A 24,977-nucleotide genomic window follows, 5' to 3' on the forward strand; every position below is an offset into this window, starting at 1 on the left:
TATTTTACTGATTTACGGTAGACGAAATTTTACACATAACACATAAAATATAGAGGGCTATAAGACGTATAAATTTGTAATTGAATGGGTCTTTGGAAGGTAGTTCCTCAACTGAGTAAGGATTGGTATCATCACCTGTTGTGATTTTGGATGGACCACATATGAGTAACAAGTAGTTCTACCTCACCGCCAAAAAGGAGCCCTGGCCGGGGTGGTCGAGCGGTTCTAGGTGCTACAGTCTGGAACCGCGCGACCGCTACGGTCGCAGGTTCGAATCCTGCCTTGGGCATGGATGTGTGTGATGTCCTTAGGTTAGTTAGGTTTAAGTAGTTCTAAGTTCCAGGGGACTGATGACCTTAGAAGTTAAGTCCCATGGTGCTCAGAGGCATTTTTGAGCCAAAAAGCAGCATCTGTTCAATGAGTTTTGCCGAGCGCTTCGCGACAGATCTATTGTAGGCTACAAAAGCTCCAGATTTATAGCTGAACTGAGACATTGGTTTCTGAGATGATGCTGGATGGTGGTTATTAGTTGTCATTCATCTGATTACGAGGCATAATATATCTGAAGATGGTTGCCTATAGCTGCCGCTGGTTGTGTAATAAAGTGCCAAACAGCTGTGTGCAAACTATGATTCTCCAAAAAATTGTAGATGTTGCAAATAATCGCCTCCAGGCAATAAAAGGTCTTGTGGGAAAGCGCTTTCTTCTACTGGGTCCTTCAGTTACTCTTACATGCACCATTTCGAGACATATGAACACTTAACTCATGTACTGTCTGGCAATTCTACTCTTCCACAACTAATTTCAGAACCAATTATCACGTCGGTATGTAGAATTTGTGTTGGTCAGTTAAAAACTTGGTGAAATAATATATTTTATAACGTTTTCTACCCCTGATGATACGACGTTCTTTTCTCTCTTTAGAACGTTTTTTTAGGGCATTCAATAATCTACAAAATAGCAAAACTTATGCAGATTTTTCTGTTTTGCCTCCAACATTTTATTAGAGCTCAAATCTCTCTCATCTGTCACAAGAAGATGATATTTTCAGCAGATTCCTTCCCCGCATCCATCTTAAAGTTTCGTTTGAACAAAAATTTTAGGTCGCACAGGATTCCACTTCTCGGTGTTTTGTGGTTATTTTAATAAGACTATTTCTAATTTCTTAACTTCCTTTATTGAGTTCACTTTTTATAATATAATCTCGAATAGCTATATAGCGAAAAATCCTTTTGGACAAATTATTTTTTCCCAAGTAGTGTACGAATTAAAACAGAAACTATGAGGGGTAGTCAAATGAGAACGTGACAGATGGAAAAAAGTAAGCAAACTGTTTTTTCAAAAGTAATCGCCATAACTATTGAGAAATTTATCCCATGGTGAGACTATACTGTCAGTGGTTTCATAGAAAAACGTTACCGCTTACCTCCGGAACCGTGATTCTGCCCAGGCGTAAATCTATTCTTGGCCGTCGATTTGCGTCGGACGAAGAAGTGTAGGCCCGAGTTCAATCACGGTCCCGTAAGCAACCGCAAACTATTTTCCATGGAGGCACCTACCGTCTTGTCTCACAGCGGCATAAAAATATGAACAGTACGGCGATTGTTTATGAAATAACAAAGAAGTTACTTAAATTTTTGCCAGCAATCTCGTTTTCACTTGAGTGCCCTTTCTATTTCTCATTGTCAGCTGAGCGTCTATGATGAATGCCGAGGTACTGGTATAGTCTCGAAACTGGTTCGCTATTCTGTTGTGTTTTAATAAAAGCTGTTCCAACACTTTTCCTACGTCAAAGATTCTATACAAGTTAAGTACATACATTACCACACCAATCGGAGCTTACAACATCTACGTCACTCGCACGAGAAATCATCCCATGCTCTTAGAAACACAGTATTCATGTGAGTAATACCATAATGGGAACAAACGACATTCGGAGCTACATTCAGTATCTCAACAGTAATATTCTTATAAAATTCATTGACCTAGTGCCTATTACAGTAAAGACTGATTTTTGTGACAAACTGTTAACTACAACTGCCCATCAGCATGTTAGCCGAGGACTCACTAGAATTCAACTTAATGAAGCGCTTTTTTGTAAGGTCTGCAACTGTTTTCAGTGACATCAGAAAATGTATCAATACAGAGAAAACGCTTTATTCCCTGGCAGGAAGTAATGTACGAAAAGAATAGGAGTATTTACTTCTATTAGTGTTTTCGTACAGAATGACTCAGTGATATATTTAAATATAGCAGATTGGAAAAATGATTGCCATTTAGAAGGGGACCAGTATCAGTCTGCAACAACCATCTTAAAAATTATAAAATAAATTTCATAATGTTTAAGAGAATAGCTAACCTAACATTAATCAACACTCGTCAGCAGCGTGACATAGATAGATATTTGCTACTTACATAAGCATTGGTCAGAGAAGTGGAGAACGGAAAAGAACTAACGAGGAGGAAGAGGAAAGGATGGAAAATATGGTCAGTTTAATACAGATGTTTTCTGGGTACGGTATAGTGCCATATTTTCAAATAACTATCATCAAATAAAGCCTATGTTTCGGGCAACGGTTGCAGTGGACTTTCTCTAGGTCAAATCTTTTATTCTGTGGGGCTCTGGCCGCGGAAGCCTACACAGCCACAGTGGGGAACTTATGCAGCATTTACGAAAACTGTGTGTGCCATAGAATAGCGAGGAGAAAATGTACTCGTTCAATGTTCGCACAATTCCCGCAATCAAAATAACTCACACTGTTCTTCATATATAGAGGAGCTCTAAGAAGTCCTGTATGAGGAAGGTCTTCGATAACCGATCAAAGTTTTGTGAGACATTGTCTAAATGTGGTTACAAAGTGTGTATACTACATTAACCTGACTAAGATTGCTGAATATGGGCTGTACCACTATTAACGTACTCAGCATGAAAAAAGCACTACAGTCGTCAAATGTAACTAGAAAAGAGGAATATTTAGAGGAAATGTTATTCTTCTATTTATGACGCCTGCACTAACAGATCATAGTAATATCTACAAAGTAGTACGTTAACTGAAAAAGTTTTGCCGCCAAAGATGATTCGCTAACCCCGTAAATGGATCATATAAGCTCGTAACCTATCTCTGTCCAAAAAATATCCCCTCAAATCATGAAATAATTGATAATGTAGTCTGGATCAATAACATTTAAATACGATTAGACCGCAAACTGCACGCAAGTTTAAGTGTGTCAAACATGTAAGTTACGTAAATAAACAAATTACAAGTACCAGAATGAGATTTTCACTCTGCAGCGCAGTGTGCGGTGATATGAAGTGGTGGAGCACTTGCCGGCGAAAGGCAAAGGTCCCGAGTTCGAGTCTCGGTCCGGTACACAGTTTTAATCCGTCAGGAAGTTTCAAATTACAAGTAGGATATCAGATGTGTTGTGATGGACTATGTTTACTGTGAATCATTAACATTGCCATAGTTAACAGTGTTAAATCGACAAACGAATGTAAAGCTTTCATCCCTGGCATGGTTTACATTAATCTACATGCGTTTTGCACAGAAAACCGAATCTCTCTAAAATGTCTGGAAAGTGAAGTAATATGAGATGACGCTTTTGTTTCTCGCTCTCTCTCTCTCTCTCTCTCTCTCTCTCTCTCTCTTTCTCTCTCTCTCTCTGTACGTATGTATGTGTGTGTGTGTGTGTTGTATTGTATTCTTTAGATCTCTAGCTGGTGATGCTTCGTGTTGTGTCAGTATAATTGCACATGTACATCCCTAGCAGCATGTATGAAAAATCTGTATACTTACTTTACCCGGAGAAATTGCAAGTAAATAAAGAACATATACTTTAATAACTTTCCAGCGAACGTAAAAAGTTCAGCCATTAATAAAGCACGGTTTAAGAAACGCCTAACGGTCTTTCTGGTGGAAAACTTCTACTTTGTCGACGATCTGCTTAGCACATTATCAAAATTAGCAATAATATAATGTAATGTCAGCTGTACGTAGTGTTCTACTTACCCACACAGTAAGTGCAACTATGTGACCAGAAAACGAAAAATATTTTTTTTTCAGTTGCTGATGTTTTATTGGAGTAGTCTACAAAGTATCTAATGATTTAATCTACTTTAGTACGTACATATGTACACTACATGACAACTACCTCGTAACTTCTATTAACCGCGTGCTTGACGACAGCCTCATTTAAAATCTTTGGGATCACCATTAAACATAACCATAATTTTTTCGCATAATATCAATTCCGTATTGTATCTCTTGGCGTATTACACATCTAGAAGGAATTCATCACTAATTGGAGGGAGAACCATGTAAATAGGTAATTACTTAATTGAGTGAAATAGTCGGCATAATATTGATATTGTATTCCATGCATTATGACAGTACTCGTTCTGTTTACCTTAGGTTTTCCCCAACAACAGAAAACCGGTAAAATTTTTTATTGGTGTAGCGGGATGTTTATGTTTTAATGTTTCCAAACACATTATTTTTCCGATGTCTGACCAGGTCGCAATTTTTAAATTACACTCTTAGTTCACTATTTGTTACTTACTATGTGGCGGGCCCGGGTTCGATTCTCGGCCGCATTGGAGATTTTCTCCTCTCGTGGACTGGGTGTTGTGTTGTCCTCATCATCAGTTCATCACCTACGCGAAAGTCATACAATGTGACGTCACCTGAAATAAGACTTGCACTGGTGGCTGAACTTCCCCGGATGGGGCCTCCCGGTGATCAATGCCACACGATCATTTCATTTCATTTTTACTGAAAAAATTCTTTGACAGTATTACCAATACATAAGAGAAATTTCTCTCGTTTTGTGGTTTCTTTCTGAAATAGTAGAGATGCAGACGTTATATTTTTCTGAACACTATCATAAAAAATTACCCACATTGTGGTCTGGTTATGTGTTTGTCGTGTAAATGCGAAAGCAAAATTTGCGTTAAAATCAGTTCATATTAATTCTGTACATTTTATTTATTCCTTTTTACGACTATGGGCATGCCGTAGGCTATCGGTGAATTGTAGTAATATGAAATCCTGACATTGTTGTCAGATGCAGTTACGAGAAAAATATTAGATCCAAGTGAACAAAAATTCTAGGCATAAGCCTTCAGGAAGTATCAAGTGCTACAATTCTAGATTACTAAGAGGTACGTATAAATGAAATAGCAGATCGAAGAACTTTATAACTAAATCCTGCTTCGCAAAGCGTTAATCAAATTTTAGCACAACAGAAGTTACGTGTTTAAGTGAGCGTATTTTAGTAAAGAATTATTATAATGAAAACATTTAGCGTACGAAGAGTAGTAAGTTTTCTGGAAGTTTCTTAGAAGAATAAGTTTGTATTAACGATCTGACCCCCTTCAACTCAACTACCAAGGATAAATTTGGAAAGACTGAGGAAAATACGTTCATAAATAAACAGTAGTTTTCTCACACAGCTTTGGTACAAAATACGTCTACTACATGGAATTTAGAACTTACTCATGAATAAGTGTTCCTTTGTTCGGCATTTAATATCGTCTACATTGAGAATTATTTATTAAATTCGGGTTCACGAGCGACAGACTTCCTAAACTGTGAGTGCTACTAAACTACATCAATGGAGCATTTCACCTGCAGACCTGTAAAAGGCATGCGGCGCATTGTTCCACGCGGTATCTGCGGAACACTAACTTCCTTTGCATGTTATTTACATTTAAAGTACACGGTCCAATACATCGTGACGAAAGCGAAGCCTGCCCGTATTCAACGTATTCCATTACTCAATATTCATGCGGTATTTCCGAAACGACACCACTAATACATCACTTTTGATCGCACATGTTGTATTCATACGCTTCATTAAAATATACAGCGTGAGCCCTGTGTTTTCCCTTCCGCGGTCACCTCTTAACGTGACACGGCGCTTTCACATAATGGCAGTTCACGATCAAGTGCGATCAGGAAACGGAGAAGATCGATAGAAATTTTTATGTCCAATGTTGTTGGTAAATCTCAACGTGGCTCTCCAATGAGTATTTCCTGAGTTGTAATATTGTAAGACTGAAGAAATTGGAAGATGACAATTCTAAAGAGTTCCTTCGGGTGACGTGAGATTCTTCATGTAGCCGAAAAATAACTCAGGCTTATATACCAGCACTCGTTTCTTTCTTAAGCGTATTTAGAACTTTCGTCAGTTACGTAACATTGAATTGTAGGTCATATTATTTCACTTGGAGGGAAACTAAAAGCATAAACGAGTTCACACATTAAATTCAGTTCTGCTGGTAAACTACACACTAAAACACAAACCATGTTAAGCCATATGATATACATTGTGTAATATAGAAACGAAAGCTGCGATTTGAAGAAAGCTGCAATGTTGATTTTATCCAGCGGAGACAAAAATGTGATGGCTAAAAATTGATCAAAGATTTCGAAACAATGCGGGTGTCTAACAGAATAAATTGGAAACAATTATCCAAACACACATCGTTTCTACAAATGATATCATTTTCGTATAACAACGGTTTCTGCGTAATACACTGCGACAAAAAATTAAATAACAAACATTTTAGTCCAAAGCGAAGTAAGGATGAAGCTAGGAAATTTTTTCACCACACAGGAGTTTTGACTGGTGTATAGATCGATTCGTTGCATTGTGACGTGCTGATCTTCGCTCTCGGTTTCAACCAAAGGTTACTATTTTTGAACGATGTTAAGCCATGTGATATATTTTGTGTAATATAGAAAACTGTGATTTGAAGAAAGCTGCAATGCTGATTTTATCCAGATGTTAATGGTACAGTGTTTACAACTGTACAGCTTGCTATACCAAAGTTATGGTATTCTCGTAATTTATTATAGGCCAGAAACAGATTTAGATTATCAACCATTCCACTATGTCGAAATAAACAGATAAAGATCGAAACAATTCACGCAGTTCATTTTAGTTGGAATGGAAAGAGCAGACAGGCCTGAGCGCTCCAAAATATGATTTTTAGTAACTTTCGTATTGTAAGGCATTGTAATTACTAAACTTCCTGACAGATAAAGCTGTGCCCACGACCAGAACCCGAGACAGGGGCCTTTGTCTTTCGCGGACTCACTGCCTGAGCTATCCATACACGACTCACGACTCGCCCTCATAGCCATTTTTTCGTGTACTTCCGTAACTCATCTGCTACCTTCCCAAACTATGAGGGCGAGCGGTGAGTCGTGCTTGGATAGCTCAGTCGGTAAAGTAATTGCCTGCGAAAGTTAAAGGTCCCTGGTTCGAGTCGCCGTCCGGCATATATGTTTAACTGCCTGGAAGTTTCAGATCAGCGCGCGCTCCAATGCAGAGTGGACACTCCTTCTGGTAAGTGTAGTTATTATTTCTGTCGTTCAGGGGATTTTACTTGCATTTCACCGACTAATCCGCACAGAACAATTTACGCAGTGTAGAGGACAACCTCGATCTCTGGATGAGTCTTTCTGACTGCCTGTTTGATACATAATTTAGTTCACACGTGTTCTCGAATTTTAGTAAAGTGAAGGGTAATATACAACCAGAAATGAATCTGTTTAGCAATGGGTATACACACCATTAGATATTGAAAACAGAAAATACACTCGGATCAATGAAAGATTTTGTTGCTGAAGCAGTACATGGTAATTTACCAAATGTGTAAAATAATTCTACAGAAAACTGTCAATGTTCTATCCTAATCAAAGTAGTCACAAATTAATATGAACATCATACAGCATGGAAATAATATTAATTCACAGTTACTGACAGAAGAAATGCTGTTCATTGTGTATCTTTAATAAAATATTAATAAAAGTTAGGAGGACGCTAACAGAAGTATGCATACAACATTAAGTGGGGAAGTTTTTTCGACTGTCTAACATCAGTGCAGCTTTTCAATTTTATTTTTTGTTCTAATAGTCCAACTGCAATGTATTGGACCTCTTAGTAATACAGAAGCATTACGTAAATAATCTTGTCATGTTTAGAGCAAAGTTAATATCTGCAAAACATGGTTATTTCGTACTATTAATCCGTTGCTTGAGAGAGAAATATTATTATATCAGGAATCTGTTGGCATCAATTTTATATATTTTTAGCTTAACACTGAAGCCAGTAAAAATCAGTAAGCACTATATTGTTTTCTTTTCATAGAAATGTCAGATCGATAGCATTATTCTAATATCACATTTTTCGTTTTGTTTTAGGAGAAATGCAGCACAAAGGATGAGGTACGTTGATAACCGTGTGAAAGTGTTCACTTTCACTACACATAGCTGCTCTCCTTTTTCTATTTTTATACAAATGTGGAACATGAGAACCTCTTTCTCACATTAATGCCCCGTAGACTTTCATTTTGGAAGTATCATACATCCCATTTCGCTCTAGAAGAGTCACGGCCTATGCTACAACATAATGCCGCATGGAGTCATGTTGCCTACTCTGGAAGAATCTGTTGTGTGCACAGTTTCGCTCTCCCACAAGCTAGTATAGCGACAAATAGAAGTTAATTAGTTACTGTACTTGGACTCGCGTGATTGCTGCATACAGGAACCGTGAGTATTGTGCAATTATCAATAAGATATTCGCGTTCTCGAACTGGTAGGTAGGCGTCAGTATTAGCATAACAAGAGTGTTGTGCCGCAGCCCCTGTATAAAGGGTGTCCCCAGGTGAAAGCGCGCGGCACGTGGCAGCTCTGCACAAACCGGTTGGCACGTGTCGGGGTTCGAAGCCAGTACACCTGCCCCGGAGACACCTCTACAAGGAAGCTGTGGACCCTCCAAGCGACGGCGCCCTTTTAAACCACAGACGTCTTTCCACTTCTGTTCCCTCTCTTCTCTGCTGGAGCGTTCTGTCGCCATTGATATCATTACATTTATGTCGTGGGCGAAGCAAGGAAAGGGGCAAGAGATTTGTGATGTAACCTCTTGCGCAATTACCTGACGCCACTTAAAATGCTACAATAACTCCAAATTAGTTTGGTCCAGCGATGAGTTTAGCCCCACCTCATGGAACATCCTGAAATTAAATGCTGGTGGGAATCCGCGACTAGAATCCTAACCTTGGCCTTCCAAGGTGAACTATTGCTATCGCTTAACACCAGCGCATCTCTCGGCCCTAATGAAAACTTCTGTCTGCCAGCACTTGTAAGAGATAGAACACGGCGAAGAAGACAACCTATGTCACAGCCTATTGGACGTGCAGAAATTATTATTGTTCAAAATTCTTGATAAATTAACGAGGCACTGTTCCTGGGAAGTATGGACAAAGACGCAGTTCCATGAGAAATTTGAGTCACGCCGCGGGACTTTCTCGGATGTTTCTGCCGAGCAATGGACAGTTTCATGCTAAAAGTAAAAAAAAAGTCCTCAAGTCTTCGTCTGACAACAACTGTAGTCTCCTATTAAGTTACATTACAGTGGACCATCCGCTTCAATATGAAAAATTCATAATGCTAACAAACCCCCGCAAACTGCATTTAAGTTAACTTGGCTGTGAATATCTGGAAATATACTAGCAATATTCGTAAAATTTGCGCTGCTCTAACTAAAAAACGTGAGCTGTTAGTAGGGTGAAATTATTATAAAACGATAGGAGTGTATCTTGCTGAACATTCTGCCGGCCGAAGTGGCCGCGCGGTTCTGGCGCTGCCGTCTGGAACCGCGAGACCGCTACGGTCGCAGGTTCGAATCCTGCCTCGGGCATGGATGTGTGTGATGTCCTTAGGTTAGTTAGGTTTAACTAGTTCTAAGTTCTAGGGGACTAATGACCTCAGCAGTTGAGTCCCATAGTGCTCAGAGCCATTTGAACATTTTGATATACATAAATCACGTAAGTTCTCACGTTGACTTTATTACCATTTTTTATGAAGATAAGTAAATTACATTTTTAGATCCCTGTCCATATTTAGAAACTATGCACTGACCAACTATCGTACTTGGATGCCTGAAACTTTAAGCACAGATTAACAACATATCTATCTAAAAAGTAGACTACAATCACATCATTTCAGTTACATGTTTTTATTCTAGAAATGTTTACATCTGATAATGAAAATTAAGTTTGCTTTTTTATGATTATTCTCTATGTATTTTCCTTCCTATTGCTGGTACGTTAGTGTCTGTAGGTCACTTTACTCCAAAATGTATCCTGAAATATCCCAAAAAATTACAGATCTCTAGCTAAAACAATTTTTTTGTGCATAAAATAAACACGTAAGCAAATTTAATTCTTGGGAAATTCATTTCAAAACTATATTTGGTCTATGACTCATCTCCCTTGTTCCTAATACACCCCAGTTGCATAATCTTCTTCGATTAGATGTTCCTCAGTTTCTCTCTTGCTTTTCATGTTATTCTGCCGTCTTTCGTTGCCTCAAAGACTGACTATTCAGCTTTGGCCACTCTCATGTAATCGACTGCCGACAGTGACTGTCTTATATTAAGCCAGAATTTATTCCTAGTAATCCTAGAACTTCACACCTACTGATTGCCCCTCCCCCATTAAAACAAATTTGAAACATAATAATAACTCTCGAGAATGACAAAATAGCAGCAACTCTAACTTCAGAAAAGTTTATAAGGGTGAAACGTCCCCTTAGAAAAATTACTGACACACAATATTTTTTTGGCGCAACGCAATCTGACTTTCAAAAATCCCTACAAATCAATGACCCTGACTAACATTAACCTATACGTTTCACAAATCACTTATCTCACAAAAATCTTGGTTACTCGAACTACTGCAATACAGCGACCGCCACTACTGCCAGCTAAATAAAAGATTCAAACTATGGAAGGCACTAACTACTGATAGGCATAGTTAGCAAATGAAATATTTTAATTGAGAGCAAACAATGTATTTACCTTAATAGTGTTGAAAAATCATAATAGACATAGCAGTTCATGACATCCAGTCTTACAAATTTCTAAACTCCGCCATCTCTCTCCCCACATCCACCACTGCTGGCGGCTCACCTCCAACTGCGCAACGCTACGCGCTGTTAACAGCCAACAGCCCAACACTACAATAGCGAATATTACAACAATGCCACCCAGCCACAGACTGCACACAGCACAGCCAGTGATTTTCATACAGAACGCTACGTGGCGTTACCAATATAAAAACCTAGACAGCCTACTTACATAGCCCCCATGCTCCCCACAAAAAATTTTACCAATTGTTTTGGGCAGTGGCCAATACAGATTTGAAGAAATTTTTCATAATTACAATAACAAAGATATCAAATGCACACACTTATTGATACAATGTTGGTCAAAAGCTAAAATTTTCTCACAGTCCATAAAGACAGTCCTGATCGTTCATCACAGTAAAATAGCAGTGTTTTTCTCAATGTCTGAGTAGATTTCCATGCAGTCTTGAAGAAGTAGTGTTGTCCTTCCAACGGAAAGACAGTGCTGACTCTCAACATGCAGACAAGTAATGGGTCACAACAGAGCAAACCCACAGCAGAGTCATTCGACGTTTTGAAGAATATTGGTAGGTAGGTCATCACACAGTAGACCCACTGTAGTCCTGGTAGAGATTACAGTATTGGTGGGCCACCAGAGGTGCAGACACACTGCAGTCCTTGTAGAAATAATGGTATTGGTGGGTCATCAATGATGCAGACCCACTGTAGTCCTTGTAGAGATGGCCAGCAGCCATCTGTTGTGACTGTGCAGGTGCACAATCACCATTGAAGAGTCTTGCGGATAATATAGCAAGTCCATAGCCACCACTTGTGCACTCACAAAGTTTTTGTAATTGTCCTTAGAACCAGCAATGCTGTTATCCAGTCCCTTGCTGAATTGTTAACACACGTGCAAACACTAACAGTCCCTACTTCTCACATATTGTCCATATACTATGACCAACAGAAACGTGTGCAGTGAAATGTGACTTACAAGTTACTTAATCTGATGAACTGGTGTCCATTACAATTTTATAACATAAAAATGCAATTACAAAGGTACAGAATATTAAAGAACATAACAATACAGATAACATTTGTAGTAATAGGGGATTCACGAAAGAATAGAAATAAACATATACACCAGTGTTACAGGAATTATGACATGAGTACATACATAAAAGATCAGAATAACTTTCGAAATATCAACTTCACACATGAGCATTAAAACATAACAGTACAAATAATGTTTAAACATCTTTACAAAGTAAATAACATGGTATTAGAAAAATTCTACAACATAACAACATCAGCTAAACACACAAAGACAGGAAAAACACAAATACACAAGGGAACACAAACATATAGTGGGATAACACAAGGAAAGAGCAGGGTTTCTTTTATTGCAGTATTTTGCAAACAAAACTTTCTTTACTTCTCGGAGATCTCCCTTCGTTCTTCACTATTTCCAAAAAGTCCTATCTATACCTGCTTTCTGTACTTTTTTCGTATGACTTCTCAATGCGTTTCTTCCAATTCATCGCAACTCATTCTCTTATATAGTCTACCCCCTCTTAAGCTAACATAAATCTACTGAGCTCAGATGCTAAACTAAGGGATGAGGCAATGCAGCAGCACAGAACAATTAACACAAACAGCAATGACAAAAAAAATGGAAATTGGCAAAGCAAGCTACAGTAAATCTAAATTACCTAGCAAATGCAACATTAGAACTAATATGAGCCAATGTGCAGCAACAAGAAAAATTAATCAGTAGTAAAACTAGCTTAACAGAGTAATACAAAGTGAAATTTAGTAGCACTATGCCTGGCAAACAGCAGCAGCAAATGCAATAACTTATATCTAAACATGACAAAGCTCAAGCAGAAAAATAGTACACTAAAATGGCCATGTTTAAACCTATGTCACATCTTAAAACTAGAGTGATGCATCACAATTTATTCTACAAAAGAAATTACCAAGTACTTGAAAACAAAATTATGTATACAGTTACTCTTATTAATCCCTTCTTATTGTTCTTTCCTTTCCAAGTGCTACTTTTTCGAAGAATGTGGATAATAAAAGTATTATTTAATAGATCTGTTGACAGAAAGTTTTCACATTAGCAAATGCATTTAATTTTATTTTATAAAACCAATGCTGCAACACAGCTGGAAAACAGATATCAAATGAAATAAGCAACTATGTACAAAGCATAAAAATATCATTCAATAGTCATGTGGCATTTCATAAGTTAGTAGAAATTCTCTCAATTCTCGTGGAAAGACGCTTGTCATAATCAAGTGTGCAGATGTAAGTACCTTTCCAAGTAATGAGCGTGTCGTATTTGCGATGCTTTCTATAAAGGAATGTCAATAGCAAGGATAATGGCCTCCTTTTTTTTCTCCACTTAATGGCTTTCTTTTGTCAGACGACTACCTCTCAGCTGGGCGCCCAAAACGCATTACGTCAAGGTCACTTAACTTTCTTACTGAAATATTTACGACAGCAGTTTCTGCTACGGTGGCAATCTCATATAAAAAATTTCACAGGTCGAGAATTTGCATTGCAAATGTGTAGAAACAAAATCCTATTGATATAACAGTGTCCAAAAAAAATTTTCGTTGGCATTGTAATGCATTCACGCATTTACATACATTTCATAATTCTAAAATACGATTCTTGGTTTCCAACATCCTTTTCCACAAAGCAGAGTCCCTAACCACTACTCATTATTCCTTACCTTATTATACATATACATATTCGTCGACACTTCTGCAATATTTCATCATAAGAAATATCATATATGGTATCATCATCTTATTGATCATAAACATACCTCAACAGCATAATACACATCGTCGTCGTAATAATATCATAACATCTCAGTCAATTCTCAAAATCGTCGTAGCTTCCTCCAATAATTTCAAAACCTAAAAAAAATTCTCTGCTCATTTCAATAGTGTCATCTACCTCAAACTTACTTTAAAATCATGATCCCATACCAAATACATCATTTAGAGCTCTCATAGTGTCACAATGGTTCCGAAAAATATGAAGATTCACACAGTACAGACAAAATACAATTTCATGAGTGTGAAGTTATCCAACTGTGTAATTGGGTAAATATCTGTCACTGACGTAGTAAAAAAAAGTTAGTTTCTCTGTTAAATAATCAGATAGTTGTGTAATTCTGTGTTAGAGAAATATGGTACCGATGTGTAAAGTTGTATAAGCAAATACCATATTAGCTAGGGCTCCTTGTGCTTGCCAAACACATGGTACACAAAGTAAGCGTGTACCCCCCTGAGGATTAATGTAATTATACCCTCAGGTGTTACAGATTACAGCAATGGAATGAAATGTATCACGGAAAACTTTCTTTGTAATTCAGAAATCTTGAAAAAGAAATGGTTTAAGTACAAAATTAATCACTCAAATGCGTGTCCTGTAGCGCTAAATTTGCGTCTTGCTGTAAGATAATTCTGTGGAACTGTCGTAGTTATCGTCCTCTGTAAGGAAAGTTCTGCTGAAGTCAATGTACTTACCTCATCATAAACGAAAGTGAAATGCTTTGCGTATAGATACCGTAGTTATTACGTACCTTACCGTGAAAGTACTGTAATGTAACGTATTGTTGTGCTACGATAAAGGCTGTCTCATTGTAGCTATACCACAAAGTTACTAATAAAACATGTTTTACTTTCCAGAATAATACATAAAACTGTGCAGACATGAAACAGAAACATCGCAAAAGCAACATTGTAAATTGTCACTCATTAGTAGTGTCATGATAAAATCGTGTAGCTGTCATATAAACTAACCACTGTGTCATCTGGTATCTCTCAGAAAGTACTTTAAATCCAGAATGTATTTTCAAGTAAACCAAAATGTTGCATTAAAATCTCATTAGCCGTGCCAGTATATGTTCTAAGTATGTAAGCCTGATAGTCGTTACGTAAGCGTGCAACTAACAAGCAAGAATGTACACACACAATAACACTGTGTCGTCTGTTCACAATAACAATGCAATCGTAATTTCTGTTTAAATAAGTTCTCTTTGTTCTTGACTGGATATTTAACTTCAAACATTGTTGCATGTTAACAGTTTCTTAAGTCTGACAAAGCATACTAGAAATGTGAAGTGAAAAATTTTATGGCAAAGACTAAGTTAAAAAGCAGATTATCTTTCAATAAACGGTTTTACATGTGAAATGTGGTGCAATCCTTTACTCTTCGTAGTATTCACAGTTTGATTTGAATGCAATTATCATGCGGTATACGTCGGTAAAGAATACTGGAATTTTTCTCAAGGTTAGCGTCTATGTTATTTTTCTCTGAGCCAGCCGGCGCACGAGGCTGCCTGCGGTGCAAGTCATTGTCTGTCTCTTTGTTGGCACGCGTCGTTATTGGGATTAGGAGACCTAACTTCTACAAATTCACCTTGTTGAGAGTGCCCTGCTCTGTTTGAATCCCGCCAGTTCTGATGGAATTCAGGTCTGTCGTTTTGTCGGTAGTTTACATAGTTTCTTGTTTGACGGTCATGTGGTGGAGAATTTCTCCCGGAATCGTAACTGCGCGCTGAACTGTTGCGTCTGAAGTTATTCTGTCTCCCTTGATAATAATTGTTTTTGTTCCCATATTGTCTGTTTCTATGGTAATCTCTGTCATATTCATTACTACGGAAATGCCATCTTTTTCTGTAACTATTATTACTCTGCCAGTGGTTGTCATATGGGTGGTGTCTGTTTTGGTCACGATTTGCGTTGTAAGAATAGACTTGTCGTGTCCAGTTATTGTTTCTGTCGTCACGGAATTGTGACGGATGTGACCTGTAGTGATTGTTTTCCTGTTTTCGCATCCCGCGACTGTCTGTGTCAATTTCTAATTCTTGTAAGAGTCCCTGAAAAGCTTCAATGTCGTCTTTGCAACGTCCTGCCAAAATAATATTTCTTAAATGTTCAGGCAATTTCATTAAGCAAATGCGGATGAGTTCTGAAGGGCTGTATGGGTTTGAAAGATATTGATTCTTATGCAACATGTCTTCAAAATATTTGACAAGACTGGAAAAATCAGATTGTTCAAAGTGTTTCATCATCATGATGCTATGTTTTATTCAGTCTTGTGTAGCTTGAGACCAGTATGCTGAGAGGAAGGCATGATAAAATTCTCCTTCACTGTGGCAATCGTGAATGACCGATCGCATTCTTACAGCTGGTTCATTCTCTAAATAGCCACACATAAATTCCAATCTGTGCTCTAATGACCAGTTGGGAGGAAAACAATGAGAGAATTGATGGAGCCATGCTTGTGGATGGATGTCGTTGCCAGAATTCTTAAATGTTTTGGATTTACTTGTAGTAATGAACAGCTTATAGTCAAAATCATCATGTCGGCGAGTCGCATGTCGGTCATTGTTACGTCGTTTCGGCGGTTCCATCTCAAAATTCGGTGTACTTTGCCAATTTCTTTCATAATTTCCGAATTGCCCTGAGTTGTTATTTTGTGGCTGTTCCGTATTTCTATGTCCCTCTTCCCGTATTGGAGCGCGAATGGCCTCTAAAATATGTAATTCCTGTATTACCTGTGTCAACTGATCTTGTACTTCCTGAATTTCTCTTTGGTGTTGCGTATTAATTTGATTCTGATTTTGTTTGAATTTCCTAATTTGTTCACACTCTTCTGTGTCATTAAAGACTACCGGTTTTGTGTCATTCAGATTATCATCTACCTTCGTAGATAAATTATTTAGCTGATCCGAAAGTTCAACTACTTTCTCTGATAATGAACTAATTTCCTCCATGTGTCTTTCTGAACCAATTTTCAGAGTATCTACTGTGTCCTTTAAGTTTTCCTGAGTTTTTGCAAGTTGCGTAACCGAATCGGTAGATGCAACTGAGTCAATTTTAGCTTGCAAGGTGTCGTGATTTTCATGAACTATAGTTTGCAGTTCCTTTATGGCTGCTTCGTGATTCTGTAATGCATTTTCATGACGCGAAAAGATAGGTTGGAAATGCTCACAAATTTGTGTTTTTACGTCATTGCAGACTTTTTGACATTTCGATTCGATTTTATGTAACTCAGTAGTTAAATCTTCACGAGTTTGTTCAAGTGTGGTGTCTAACCTTTGAATATTTTGTTCCATTGCGTCTAAATGTTGCTGTGTTTGTCTCTGGTGTTGTTCCATTGTATCTAACTTTTGAAGATTTTGTTACATTGTGTCTAACTTTTGTAGCCTTTGTCCCATTTGTTGCATTAACTGTAATAACAATGCACTGGTGTCTGAAACATGTTCCTCAGTGCTTTTCGGCAGTGAAGTTGCACCGGCAACATTCACATTTTGACAAGTAGAAAATGTGTCTTGACTTATTTGAGAAAACGGTGAGGACCCAAAACCTGAATTTGCAGTAGTTGCAAAATTGTGTCCTGTCATTCCCGATTCCTGAGGCGGGCTGTTGCCGACCGATCGATCGATAATGCTTCCCTGTTCACTAATTGTTTCACTGTCTACACCATTGTTTGCCGCCTGCTCCATTTCCCTATGCACAATTACCAAATTACTACTTTGAACATTAGTTAATTCATTACACGGTGGCGCTAACACACTGCTTTCGTCTTCACTGTCATTTCTCAGTTTACTTTGGAGCCTAGTATTACGTTTCTCACACGCCATTATTGTCACAATATTTCACACAACAACCCAGAAAAGCACAATTTGAAGAGCAAAATAAGAAAACACATTAACATAGCATTGAAAATGATATCTCGTTAATTGGAAGCGCAGCTGCGAAATACTTTGTTCAAATCTACATGCATGCCACAACTGTTTTACTGTACAAGAATGAAAAACTACAACAACAAAGGAATTTCTCTCTACAATTACGCGCTAGCAATAAACAAAAGCTACACTAATTACACAAACTACAAGAAAAAATCAGAAGATTCCAGTGAGGTATCCTCGGCTAAGGGTCGACATATGAAACGTCCCCTTAGAAAAATTACTGACACACAATATTTTTATGGCGCAACGCAGTCTGACTTTCAAAAATCCCTTCAAATGAATGGCCCTGACTAACATTAACCTATGCGTTTCACAAATCACTTACCTCACAAAAATTTTGGTTACTCGAACTACTGCAATACAGCGAGCACCACTACTGCCAGCTAAATAAAAGATTCAAACTACGGAAGGCACTAACTACTGATAGGCATAGTTAGCAAATGAAATATTTTGATAGAGAACAAACAATGTATTTACCTTAATAGTGTTGAAAAATCATAATAGACATAGCAGTTCATGACATCCAGTCTTACAAATTTCTAAACTCCCCCATCTCTCTCCCCACATCCACCACTGCTGGCGGCTCACTCCAACTGCGCAACGCTACGCGCTGTTAACAGCCAACAGCCCAACACTACAATAGCGAATATTACAACAATGCCACCCAGCCACAGACTGCACACAGCACAGCACTACAATAGCGAATATTACAACAATGCCACCCAGCCACAGACTGCACACAGCACAGCCAGTGATTTTCATACAGAGCGCTACGTGGCATTACCAATATAAAAACCTAGACAGCCTACTTACAAGGGAAACGATACTCTATAACCAAAAATATGCAAGGGACATATAAGAACATCACGAAGAGTATCTTCTAACAGGGCTGCCAACCTGCAAAGCAGTATATGTTTTTCGAACAGGAGTCTAATGACGTCAGTGACCTGTGTGAGCAGCGAGAACATGGATGTGGACGCAAAGCAAGAGATGTTTAAGCTGGCTTTTAAACGCCTTCCTGTTGTCCAATTCAGTTCTTTTAACCACCATTCTGCTCAAAACTCTCTAAATGTTGGTTTAAGATGAAAAACGAATTACCGATTTTTTGAAGCGGATTCACAGGGAAGTTACCTTAAAATTAACTATCTCAAAGGTGGTTAAACGTCAAACCACCACCAACTGAAAAATAAACGTCTTCTGGTACGTAACCTCACTTTCACCACCTTCAATGGTGCATGTATTTGAAAACTGTCAGCTGTATCGTCGTTCGAAATGACCCTGAAGCTACGAAATTCAGCGTTACTAGTTTTAGCATTATGACCAGAAAAAGTTTGCCATTTCAATCCCAACGCTTGGATTTATAACTTTTTTCCTTTGGTCAAATGTTTACTGCCCACAATAGTAGACATATTTTTTTCTGTAGATTGACAAAACTTTGCACAGACTTGTAGAAAGCCTCAGTTTGATGCTTATGGAAAGACAAGCCACACTATTCTTTGAGTTGGAAGACATATATAAAAACTTTAATATAGATGCTACCAAAATAGACAACACCACAAGAAAATTTATCGACAGTTTTAGGTCACAACAGAATAACTGTGTAACCAGAATGAGATTTTCACTCTGCAGCGGAGTGTGCGCTGATATGAAACTTCCTGGCAGAGTAAAACTGTGTGCCCGACCGAGACTCGAACTCGGAGCCTTTGCCTTTCGCGGGCAAGTGCTCTACCAACTGAGCTACCGAAGCACGACTCACGCCCGGTACTCACAGCTTTACTTCTGCCAGTACCTCGTCTCCTACCTTCCAAACTTTACAGAAGCTCTCCTGAGCACTTGCCCGCGAAAGCCAAAGGTCCCGAGTTCGAGTCTCGGTCGGGCACACAGTTTTAATCTGCCAGGAAGTTTCAACTGTCTAACCATTTTGTATGTCTTAAGCATCACTGAATCTGCTCCAACAGCTGTCGGACGTCTTGGGCGAGTGCTGTCAATGTTCTGAATTTTTTACTTATGTGCAAATGCGATGTTAACAGACATATAGTCATGATCTATTCGGGATTTATTTTTGTTGAAGTCCACAGCTTTTCGAAGCTACAACGCCATTTTTAGGTGTTTCATTGACGTTTTCGGTAGCTGTGTATACTTCAGGATATCACCTTCAGCTTATCAGCGGGGCAACATATGTTCGAAGGGCATGTCAGAAGTTACTTCGCATCAATGATGTGTTATCATCTCTTACTGTTCCGAAGCTTCTAGAGCCCAGGAAAAATAACTCCATTTCTGTGATGCTTACCAGAGACTCAATACCATTGACGTTCGACTGTCCTTGTTTCGAAGAATCTACCGTTAATCCTGTTTGACATGGACCCCACTCACTTGAGTAACATTCTAGTTTGGGTCACACGAGTGTTTTGTAATCGTTGTTCTTTGTAATCTGGCTGCATATTCCCAGTATCCTACCAATGAAATAAAGTACATCACCAGCTATTCTTAACACTGATCCTAAGTGGTCATTCAGTTTCATATCCCCACAAATTGTTATACTTATCTAGTTTCATGAGACGAGTAGTTCCAAGTGTGAGTCACTGATACCGTAGCCATAGTATACTATGTTTTTACGTTTTGTGAAGAGCAAACTTTTACATTCCTCGATATTAAAGCAAGTTGTCAGTCCATGTAACATTTTGAAACTTATTGATGATCTAACTGGGTCTTTGTTAAACTTATCCTTCAGATAGTTCTTCCCCATAGATAACTGCATCATCTGCCAAAGTATGAGGTTACTATTAACATTGTGTACCACGTCATAAATATAGAACATGAACGGTATGAGTCTTAACACAGTTTTCTGGGATACGCCTGATGCTACATATATCACTATTCTTAAAGACGGAAATTATGACGATTACTTGTCATACATAACACTAGCATTTCACCACTTCTCATAATTCTGCTAAACATTACAAAAGAAAGATTCAAAGGATCTACTGGATAACACCTTGGAGATAAGTTATGATATCACTACATATTTTCTTAGAGAAAATTGTATTGTAGAGATCGAGTGGAAATGAAAAAAACTGATTGTGATCTGTGCTTTTTCAAAACAGAGCTTCTGTGAATTTCGAAAAATAGGTGACAGGTACCTGCAGAAGTGTAGCTTAAAGTCGTACGAGTAGGACTCACTCAGTAAGAGCATTTCCATCTAAACGAAAGGGTGTAGGTTCTAGTCCCAGGGTGTCACAGTGTTTTGACTTCTCAGACATTTTCATAGGAGCATTCATCCCGGAACAGAGAGATCCATTCTGTAGACGAAAGTTGTACGAACTTTTCAAAAATTTTGGGCCTGAAATTAGCAAGTTATCTCCAGACAAGAAATGCTCTATGGTATAGAAGAAGTCATTCAGAAGAATTAAGTTTATTTAATCTGCTTTTGAAAATACTGCTACTGTGTGTCTGTCTGTACAATGTCGAGGAGTTTTACCTCTACGTATATTTCACTCCTTCCTGTACCTAATTTAGAGTCACTGCATTGTATTTCAGTTCATTCATTTTTCCTTCCAGTATCGTATTTGTTAATTTCTCTATTGCTTCGGGCTTGAATAGATTCTTGCTCTCAACTTCTTAGCTGCGAGTAAATGCACTGTGTAGCTGTGGTTAATATTGTTAGATGATTACAGGAGTATTTGTGTGAATGCGTTATGTAGTTCTTATGACTCTGATCTATTAAGTATGCCCTCCCAAAATGTGGTTTCACTTCAAAATATTACCCCATATGACATCAGTGAATTAAAATATCCAACATTAATTAACACGCTAATTTCTGCGCCCTTAAAGCTGAACATCAATGATTTAGTAGGCCTGTTCAGCCAATTTAAAAATAGCTTATTATTTCCTGTTTTCTATTACCTCTACCTCACTTATGATGATGAGCAAAACCAAATATTGCTAACTTCACCAAGCGTATACTTTCGCTCGAGGTAAATAAATTATAGACCTTCTTATGACACGCTGACGAGGCAGACACAGTGCTTCCACCGTTTGCTACAAAAGGTGTCATACCTGCTTAAAGTATGAACTGCTAATGGCATATTACAATAACGACTGTGCAATCAAGGTCGTCCAAAGAAATGGGAACTAGGTACAAAAGAGAGAGAGAAAAACTTTTAGCAATAGCTGCGTTTTATTGGCATCAAATGTGATGTTAGATTAGCAATGTATGGCTTTCTTTCACACAATTTGACCCAAACCATACACATAAAAAACGTTTCACGAATATTTATCGTGTACATATCATTATTGTCACATACTACATTTTGTTAATGACCCCATGGCAATATAAATAAATTGCCCCGCAGTGTACACAGTAAAAGTTTGAGTATCATAGGCTGTCTGCGCTGTACAACAGTAAAAGTTTCTGTGTCACGTTCGTATACTGGCTCTCGTTCCACCAGTTTAAAATAAATACATGAAATTATTTTGAGTTAAGTAAGTTCAACACAAAGTCACAATTAAATGATAACAATATAAAAATTCGTTTTGTATACGGGAACGACCTAAGTAGTGAAACCTAGCCATCTGTATTTACCATTTAGATTGAAATCATACCAAAAGCTCAAGCTTTTTTGTGACGAGTACAACTATTTTGAAATGTTGTGTAAAGCTTACTTTGAATGATTGTGGAACATTGACTTATATTGCTTGTTGTATCCTGCCCTTTGGGGATTCTGATTATGCTCCTTTTTTTGTAGCTATTTGCCTATCTTTCCATCTCTACCGTTTCCTGATTTAGACCTAAATTAAAATATTACTTTATCATTTAGTGAAACATTTATCACATGCTTAGTAAAAGACTGTTCAGTTCTATATGGGCGTAATTCTGACGGAGCTAACTCTCACAAATTCCCGAATGAGATTTCCACTCTGCAGCGGAGTGTGCGCTGATATGAAACTTCCTGGCAGATTAAAAGTGTGTGCCCGACCGAGACTCGAACTCAGGAAGGTAGGAGACGAGATACTGGCAGAAGTAAGGCTGTGAGACCGGGCGTGAATCGTGCTTCGGTAGCTCAGATGGTAGAGCACTTGCCCGCGAAAGGCAAAGGTCCCGAGTTCGAGTCTCGGTCGGGCACACAGTTTTAATCCGCCAGGAAGTTTCTCACAAATTCGATACTGAATCCAGTTCTTTTTTAAACCTAGTACCTAATGTACTTCTTGAAACAGAATATTTCTCACTCACTTCCTTGATTATTGTTTCAAGAAGTCTTACTTTTTCGCGGCTTCTTTCATGCTATTTTCATCCCATTTATGTCACGACATCTCCATAATATCGTGTTAGAGGAAATAACGTAGAAATGTAAGTTTTTAAGATATCTGTTTGACTTGTTGCAACTGGAAATTGGTTTTTGGCATACAATCCAAGCGTATTTGTTTAACATTTCAGTTATTATTACTTGGGCTACCTATTGTCATAGCCTAAAATACATATAAATATATCAGTTTAACGATATAATAAAAATGCAACATTACTTTCTTTCACACAAAATACGGAAGCCCAAAAGTGAAGTTCGTAGACCAAAAACTTCGTAGGGAATAGATAACTTGTTGCTAAACGGAAAAGCACTGTTGTTTTGGGTCAGAATCGCGTTAGTGATCTCGTTCCTCTATAGATAACACTACAGTGGCCCTTTAGTACTTTCACTATTGCTATAGTTTAGAAATAGCACTTGTCCGATTCAATTCACAGTCACATACTATCCTAATTTTTTCTATACGTCGTACTCTCCGCAATTTTACTTGCGGAGTATTGATGTCAATAAGAATGTAGATAGTCAGTTCCAACTAGGGTTATTAATTAAGTTCCAAATTTCTGAAACGAAACCAATTTTATTCTCTGCTCTCCTACCCAGGAAAAAATAACTAGGTCTTCTATGTGAGGGTATGACGGTAGTCGTTGTGAAAGGTAAAAGCTAGGAGCTTCCCCTTTCTTTCAAGTTTGTTACCAGCAGATTCTCACTCACATTAAGTAACTGGAAAGCCAACAGCACGTGAACAGTAATCTAAGCACAGCCAAACACGGGTAATGTAAGTAATACTGTACGTTGGGAACTGTTGTGATGAAATAAATCCCTGCAATAAATTCCTTATGCGTCAAGCAGATACTGTAATTGGGAGGAATGTTCGAAACCATACTATTTTCTTAAAATCACTAAAATACAGATACGATAATAGCCTATTCCAGGTATTTTAAATCCGATGTTAACTGAAAGTAAAGAACAGAATCAAATTAAAATATGAGTCTTGCTACCTAATAGCGAAGCATTATATTGTCTGGCAGCCTCATTATGCAAAGACTGTGTTTACTGAAGTGAGTACATTTTTATTAAAGCTAGGAAATTATGCTACGAAGAAATTATATTCCATACTTCACGAATAACCCACTAAAATATAATACGTATTGTCATATCCACGTATCTGACTATTTTCATTGAGAATGAGACTGATCTGTAACGCGCCCCACGTACAGTGTAATATCATTTTATTTTGCGATTCATACAGTGTCAATTACTGTTCTCATATCTGTCAAAATTCATTGTATTTCTTTCATTTTCTGATTTTAACAACCACATCATTGCAGCAAAATGTCTGTAAGGCCAACGCGGAACCACTGTTGCTTCCCAGTTTTGCTCAAAATTTCGAGGCAGCCGTGTACGGATCTGGTTTGTAAATGTGTCATCTATTCTTAAAGACACACACAGTGCCTACTTTGTACAGCCGTATCTTGGTTTGTTTTATCATTGGAATGGCTTCACCATAGAAATAAACTACGCTGAAACTCAAAATGACGTAAAATACGAATTAATGTGTGCATTACTACCCACTTGGTCAGTCTTTGTTCTACCAGGACTTCAGCTTATTTGTTTTCTACAGCAACAGCAGAAAATAACTTCAGTCAGGTGTTTAATACCAGCAATAAGAGGAAACGTTTCAGTTGCCACATTCACGCGTTTTGTGACGAATGTTTGGCTACCCTAATTTTTCTCCTGAATTCAAGCTACAGTCTGTCTTTCTCTCTAAATAAAACTGATTTCAGTCGTTAATATTCGTATGACTTTGACATCCAGCGAATCTCGATTGTACGAAAGAAGCAGTACACGTTTCTGGTACCCGTTGCTTCGGAAGGAGGAATATGGTGCTGCCTCATCACCTGCTTAGGAGGGCACCGTCGATTTGTGCGTCGGTCTTCAGCTGATTAAGCGTCTGCGTTACGCTTGTGTCCAGGAGTTATG

At 38.1% G+C, this 24,977-nt stretch overlaps 1 long non-coding RNA gene across 2 annotated transcripts in view; it reads left to right on the forward strand.

The window, feature by feature from the left end:
• The window catches only part of LOC126456700 (uncharacterized), a 447,971-nt gene that overhangs the window by 241,236 nt on the left and 181,758 nt on the right, over positions 1 to 24,977 (forward strand). For both annotated transcript variants that reach the window (XR_007585378.1, XR_007585379.1), the window contains exon 4: positions 8,211 to 8,234. This is a non-coding gene — a long non-coding RNA (uncharacterized LOC126456700). The remainder of the gene's footprint in view (positions 1 to 8,210; positions 8,235 to 24,977) is intronic.

This window comes from Schistocerca serialis, chromosome 2 (genome assembly GCF_023864345.2).
Source record: "Schistocerca serialis cubense isolate TAMUIC-IGC-003099 chromosome 2, iqSchSeri2.2, whole genome shotgun sequence".
NCBI lineage: Eukaryota > Metazoa > Arthropoda > Insecta > Orthoptera > Acrididae > Schistocerca > Schistocerca serialis.